Here is a 7,969-nt window from a genome sequence, read left to right as displayed (position 1 = left end):
TCTTTGCCCTAAGCTTGACTCAATGCAGCTCTGTTCCCACCACTGAAGGCATAGAAATTTATTTATTTATTTACCTTATTGATATCTTGCCTTTCTCTACTCCGAGGGGGACTCAAGCCGGCTTACAATCACACCTCCATGGTGCCTTAAAATGTACCACATCAGTTAAAACATAAGTTAAACATTTAAACATAAGTATAATAATAACATAAGTATTAAACATAAGTATCCGCCTAGTCAAAGCCATGGTATTCCCTGTAGTAACCTACAGATGTGAGAGCTGAACCTTAGGGAAGGCTGAGCGAAGGAAGATCGATGCTTTTGAGCTGTGGTGCTGGAGGAAAGTTCTGAGAGTGCCTTGGACTGCGAAAAGATCCAACCAGTCCATCCTCCAGGAAATAAAGCCCGACTGCTCATTGGAGGGAAGAAGACTAGAGACAAAGTTGAAGTCCTTTGGCCACATCATGAGGAGACAGCAAAGCCTGGAGAAGACAATTATGCTGGGGAAAGTGGAAGGCAAAAGGAAGAGGGGCCGACCAAGGGCAAGATGGATGGATGGCATCCTTGAAGTGACTGGACTGACCTTGAAGGAGCTGGGGGTGGTGACAGCCGACAGGGAGCGCTGGCGTGGGCTGGTCCATGAGGTCACGAAGAGTCGGAGACGACTGAACGAATGAACAAAACAAATAATAATAATAAAAATACATTTCAACGCATCATGTCATCCAGAGTCATAGTCTAAAGTCCAATCCATAGTCAAATTGTACATATTCCATACTAGCACCGCTCTATTTTTCAAATGCCTGCTCCAGAGCCAGGTTTTGACTCTCTTTGTAAACACTAACAAGGAGGGGGCTGTCCTGATATCGCTAGGGAGGGAGTTCCACAACCGTGGAGCCACCACTGAGAAGGCCCTGTCTCTCGTCCCCAACAACCACGGTTGTGAAAAAGGTGGGACTGAGAGCAGGGCCTCCTTAAGTGATCTTAATCTCCATGATGGTTCATATGGGGCAATACATTCAGACAGGTAGGCTGGACCGGAACTGTTTAGGGCTTCATAGGTCAGTTCTCCAGTGGCCAGAATTATGGGAGCTATATTTCAAATTAACAACATCTGTACTCTTCCACAGGGTAGCATATAAAAGGCATAAACAGCTTCATTGCTGTACTTCCAGGCAGCAGCAGAACTTACCCTTTCATCGAATCATAGAATCCAAGAGTTGGAAGAGACCTCATGGGCCATCCAGTCCAACCCCATTCTGCCAAGAAGCAGGAATATTGCATTCAAATCACCCCTGACAGATGGCCATCCAGCCTCTGTTTAAAAGCTTCCAAAGAAGGAGCCTCCCCCACACTCAAGGGCAGAGAGTTCCACTGCTGAACGGCTCTCACTGTCAGGAAGCTCTTCATGTTCAGATGGAATCTCCTTTCATAACCCTGCTTCTCCAGAGAGTTTTTTTTTTTTTTACTTTAGTAGAAACAATTCTTAGTTGCACAAAGTATATCAAGGAAGGGAGGTGGGGGAGAAGGACAATCCCATCCTTTTATGAGTTCTGGCATAAAATCAGATTGGGAGATCATTGCACCAGGGATGTTGCAGCATCATGGCACACTCAGCGGCTATTGGAGAGGCTCACTTATCAATAGCAGTCGATGGGTTTGTTGTAAGGAGGTAGTGTTGCTTTCATGTGATGCTGAAAGAGATCCTTGCCCAAGGTCACCCAGTGAGTACTCATGGTTGAATAGTCAAACCCATCTATGTAAAAGATTTGTATCTGTTTGTGTTATTCAAAAGTACACACAGAGTGCTGGTGGGTGATTTCCATGAGAGTGGGTAGTGGATCTACTCCATATTTTAGTCCAAACTCTAAACCAGCTATCCAAGATGTTATTAAAGGCTAGCATAGAAATCTGGATAGATCCTTTGCCGTTTGGTCTAAAAGTCCTTTAAGCCCCCCCCCCCCCCCCCACACACACACACACAAATTTTGGATAAAGCACTTGCATCTACTTATTGGGATATCATAGAGATGGGACCCAATCCTAATAAGAAAATTTATTTATGTTTCATATACACCTTATCCACATAGCCTGAAAGTAATTGTATACACAATATTGTTAAGAATTTTGTGCAGAGAGAAAAGTTTTCATACATTGAATCTTTTAAAAATGAAGGTATCATTATCTTAGTTGGCCATGTGTACAGTTTTGTATTTTGGAATAATTTGGATACAGGGATGCTCAACCTGTATGTATTTATGCATGCATATTCATATGTGTGTTATTATGTACATATGATATACTGTAATTATAACTATATAGTTTACATTATTATATATTATATTACCATGTATGTGTGGATATGTATGTGTAATGTTCATTTATCTGCATTTAGATATCATCATCATTTTAGTTCTTATCCGCCTTTCCTCGTGGCTCAGGGTGGGTTAAAGCATAGTTCAAGCACAGAAACATTGTAAAAAATTAAAAATATAGATATATTATATATTACATAATATATAATATAATATATAATAATATAACATAATATCTATATATTATATGATACATAATTTCTGTAGCAGTATTGCAAGTTAAGTAAGAAGGACCAACTTCACATTTGGGTGGTGTATCTTAATGTGCATCCTTAGCCCTGTTGTGGCAAGATGCCTCATATCTTTTCCTCTGCTGACGCTCACACCGCAATGCCTGCAAACTGCCAAAGTGGCCCTCTCATTATGGACGTTGTAATGATCCCATAGGAGCGATCTCGGCCTACCCCTACTAGGCACTTCAGATGTACTCATGCTCGTGTTTGGACTGTCGGTGTTTGTGGAAGGGAGTATAATTGTTGGTTGTTTCTGTAGCTCGCCCTCCATCAGCATGCAGTCCTCGTCTTGATCACTAATTCCTGTGGTGGAAGCACATTCCATCTTGTCTTCCTCCCATTCCTCTGACACGTCCGCCTCCTCGCCCTCCTCTTCATAACAAGTAGTATCAGAGGTAGTTGGAAGGACATCAGGATCTGAACGTAGAGTCTTTTGAACTGATGAAGAAGAAGGTTCTGCCATCTCACAGCTGGTTGAAGCATCTGTGGGTGTTTCAATAACCATCTCGTTGGATGAATGTTCCCTTCTTGTCAATGTGTTCATCTTCAGTCCCCTGCCTTTCTTCGGTATTTGCGATAGCACTTGGCCCTTGCGACTAGCAAAGCCGGGAAGGAAGCGTTTCATCACACTGGTTGGAACTACACAAATAATGAGCAAAAGGACCGCACTGGTTGGAACTACACAAATGACAAACGCACACACAGCCACCGAAGACTCTTTTCTTTTTTTGGAATATTTTTTGTATTTTTTTTATGAATAAAACACAGGTATTTTCAGATAATGTTCAGAAATGGAAAACTGACCAAAAACTGGCCCTGATGTAGAGCTAACACAGGCAGGAGACAAGGCAATCGAGAGCACAAACCAACAGGAGGCTCTCTTTTTTTTTTTTGGAATATTTTTTGTATTTTTTATGAATTAAACTCAGGTATTTTCAGATAATGTTCAGAAATGGAAAATTGACCAAAAACTGGCCCTGATGTAGAGCTAACACAGGCAGGAGACAAGGCAATCGAGAGCACAAACCAACAGAAGGCTCTCTTTTTTTTTATAATATTTTTTGTATTTTTTTTATGAATAAAACACAGGTATTTTTAGAAAATGTTCAAAAATGGAAAATTAGCCAAAAACTAGCCCTGATGTAGAGCTAACACAGGCAGGAGACAAGGCAATCGAGAGCACAAACCAACAGAAGGCTCTCTCTTTTTTTTATAATATTTTTTGTATTTTTTTTATGAATAAAACACAGGTATTTTTAGAAAATGTTCAAAAATGGAAAATTAGCCAAAAACTAGCCCTGATGTAGAGCTAACACAGGCAGGAGACAAGGCAATCGAGAGCACAAACCAACAGAAGGCTCTCTTTTTTTTTTATAATATTTTTTGTATTTTTTTTATGAATAAAACACAGGTATTTTTAGAAAATGTTCAAAAATGGAAAATTAGCCAAAAACTAGCCCTGATGTAGAGCTAACACAGGCAGGAGACAAGGCAATCGAGAGCACAAACCAACAGAAGGCTCTCTTTTTTTTTTATAATATTTTTTGTATTTTTTTTATGAATAAAACACAGGTATTTTTAGAAAATGTTCAAAAATGGAAAATTAGCCAAAAACTAGCCCTGATGTAGAGCTAACACAGGCAGGAGACAAGGCAATCGAGAGCACAAACCAACAGAAGGCTCTCTTTTTTTTAAGAATATTTTTTGTATTTTTTTTATGAATAAAACACAGGTATTTTTAAAAAATATTCAAAAATGGAAAATTAGCCAAAATCTGGCCCTGATGTAGAGCTAACACAGGCAGGAGACAAGGCAATCGAGAGCACAAACCAACAGAAGGCTCTTTTTTTTAAAGAATATTTTTGTATTTTTTTTTATGAATAAAACACAGGTATTTTTAAAAAATATCCAAAAATGGAAAATTAGCCAAAAACTGGCCCTGCTGTAGAGCTAACACAGCCAAAAGACAGGGCAATCGAAGCACACACAGAAGAGTCTTTTCCAACGAAGCCAACCCAATGCAAGTCTTTTTCCTACCCAAGCCAAGCAAGCCAACCCAAGCACAAGCAGCCCTCCCGGACCCCTCTCCTCCCTCGCCTCCGCGCAACATATGGCTCTACGGCCACGCGGAGCCGCTTTTAAAGGCCTTGCCGGCCAATCAGACACTGCCACAGTGCACTGCTTGCTTGCTGATTGGCTCCAGCCTCCCAGGGCACCAGCAGCATCCTCCATCCCATTTCCGAAACGGGCGGAAGCTCATTAAAAGTATGGGGGATGCCGTTTCGCTATTTTTAAACACTTCCGGGTTTGAAAAAGTGTTTTATAATCGTTTTGTAATTATTAAAAATAACGAATTATTAACGAATAACGAATTAACGAAACGAAACCGCCCAGCCCTAATATATATTATATATTCTCTATATATTATATTATAATAATATAATATATAGATAATAATATAATAGATAGATATACTATATATTACATAATTTAAAATATCATACAAGGCTCCATCAACACTGCCATATAATGCAGTTTGAACTGAATTATGTAGTCAGTGTAGACTCATATAATGCAGATTGAACTGCATTGAACTGGATTATATGAGTCTACACTGCCATATAATCTAGTTCAATGCAGTGAATCTACAAGTTGCTTCTCATTTGAGAGAATCAGCTGTCTACAAAGATGTTGCCTAAGGGATGCCCAGATGTGTTATGATCCTGTGCTCAGGCTTCAAGGCATTGACATATCCAGCCCATCCTCTGTTTGGATATCAGCCAACATGCCAACGTCTTAAATAAAGAAATAGCATCCTACGATCTACAGAGATCCTTGCAGGAACACCTCAGCAAGCGAGAGTCCAAAAGTGGCAGGGTAAAACCGGGAACCTCAATCAGTGGCTGAGACGAGATGAAAGATTCCCTTCTGGGCACACAGACGACTGGGTGACTTGGAAGGTGCTTAATAGGCTGTGCTATGGCACCACAAGGTGCAGGGCCAATCTTAAAAAAATGAGGCCTCAAAGTGGAGTCTACGACATGCAAGTGTGAAGAAGAGCAATCACCAAGCACCTACTACAATGTGGTCTGAACCCTACCATATGCACAATGGAGGAACTTCTCACAGCGACACCAGAGGCACTCCAAGTGGCCAGCTACTGGTCAAAGGACATTTAGCATAATGCCAAGTTTGTTTGTGTTTTTAAATACATTATAACTGTACCATCAATTTGCTTCTGACATGATAAATAAATAGTGAATCTGCATTCTGAAACGGCATTATATGGTAGTGTAGATTGGGCCGCCGTCTTGGCGTCTGCTTTCTTCAGCGGCTGAAAGCAAAAGCGAGCTGCATCCAAAGCGGTGTTTTAGAACACTCTGTTGCCAATGTTTGTAAGAGGATGATAGGATTACTTATTATCTCTCCTCTAGACTGAGCCTGTGCGGTGCTAAGCTCTTAACTCTCAGAATCCAAAAGCCTCCCTTGAAGCCAAAGTGATGCGCCTCAATTCCAAATGTTAACTGGCTCCAGACATCACTTGTCAAAAGTGTCACTTCTCTCTTTTTAAATCACCTATATATAGATAGATAGATTGAAGAAGAACAAATCCCCCGCAGCACACTTTCACAGGAACAAATCTTCAGCTTTGCAGGCGAAATGAGGCCACAGATCTCCAAGGAGAGTGCAGCTTTTCTCTTTGCCAGAGCAAGGCTGCGCATTCAACGGATGGCCCCTCATTTGGAGAGCTTGCAGCCCATGTGGGAAGGAGTCAGCCTGAAGATCCGCCTGGGAAAGGTGCAGGGAGGTGAGAGTAAGATACTCCGTGGCCCTGGATGACTCAGAGCCCGGCCAGCCCCAGCTGCTGAGCCAGGAAGCTTGGGATTCATTTCCTAAGAAACATCCAGCATTCCCTTTTATAGCCTGGAGGCGTCTTCCAAAGCCCGGCTTGGGATCTTTTCCCTTCCCACTCCAATGGCCTAAATAGACTCTCCCCAGAGGAGCCTTTGGAGCAGGTCAACAGCCAAGGCAGATTGGCCATTTGTAGGGGACCATGACATTGGCAAATGGGGATAGAAAAAATCAAGAGATTTGGAGGCACCATCTTGATAAAGGAAAACAGAATCATTGTTGTGTGCCTTCAAGTCATTTCCAACATACGGTGACCATAAGGAGAACCTATTATGGGACTGGGAGTGTGTCATTCGACCAAGGTCACATAGTAGGTATTTATTTATTGTGTCAGGAGCAGACCAAACAGTTGTACTGCATTTTTTTAACAAACAAACAAACAAAACACAAAGTTTGCAAGCTTGGTAGTTGATCAAATGTCCTTTGACCAGTATCTGGCCACTTGGAGTGCCTCTGGTGTTACTATAAGAAGGTCCTCCTGTTCTTCATCGTCTATCACAGGGACATCACTTTGCACTTGATTGGGAAACTGAATCCCATCATCCTCATCAGAATCATTGACACTATCACTCTGTGATTCCAGCTGTGTCACAACAGCACCGATGAGAATCTTCACAATTTGGGACACATTCTGTGCAAAAATCACACTTTTGTTTGTCATAGAAAACAGCATTTTCCACGTGGAGAGGAACATTTTCTATGCAGGAAATAATATTTCTCCAAATAATACATCTGCACAAGCATTACTTTTTTTCTTATTTATTTATTTATTTACTTTACTTGTATACCGCAGTTTCTCAACCTAACAAGCGACTCAACGCGGTTTACAACAAAGGTACAACAGTCAACAATATACAATTTAAAACCATAAAAGCATAATACACAATATTATTTTCTGACCAGAAAATTCATATGTTACGGCAGTAGAGTGGATTAATATACACTGGGTGCGGATGGGCATTCGGATGCTCCCTAAAATGTATCAGGAAACCAGTTAGAAAGTGAAGTACCCTTGAAGCAGTCAATGTGCATCCTGGTGATCCACTAACAGGGTTGTGTTACATTTCCGAAACATAGCCACAGTCATAAAGTTATTTATTTATCGTGTCAGAAGCAAATAGACATTTGTATTACATTTTTAACAAAACAAACAAACAAAAAGACAAAACACAAAGTTTGCAAGCTTGGTAGTTGATCAAATGTCCTTTGACCAGTATCTGGCCACTTGGAGTGCCTCTGGTGTTGCTGCAAGAAGGTCTTCCATTGTGCATGTAGCAGGGCTCAGGTTGCATTGCAGCAGGTGATCTGTCGTTTGCTCTTCTCCACACTCACATGTCGTGGATTCCACTTTGTAGCCCCATTTCTTAAGGTTGGCTCTGCATCTCATGGTGCCAGAGTGCAGTCTGTTCAGCGCCTTCCAAGTCGTCCAGTTTTCTGTGTGCCCAGGGG

Source organism: Anolis sagrei, chromosome 4 (genome assembly GCF_037176765.1).
Source record: "Anolis sagrei isolate rAnoSag1 chromosome 4, rAnoSag1.mat, whole genome shotgun sequence".
NCBI lineage: Eukaryota > Metazoa > Chordata > Lepidosauria > Squamata > Dactyloidae > Anolis > Anolis sagrei.
Note: the sequence above shows the minus strand (reverse complement) of the source record.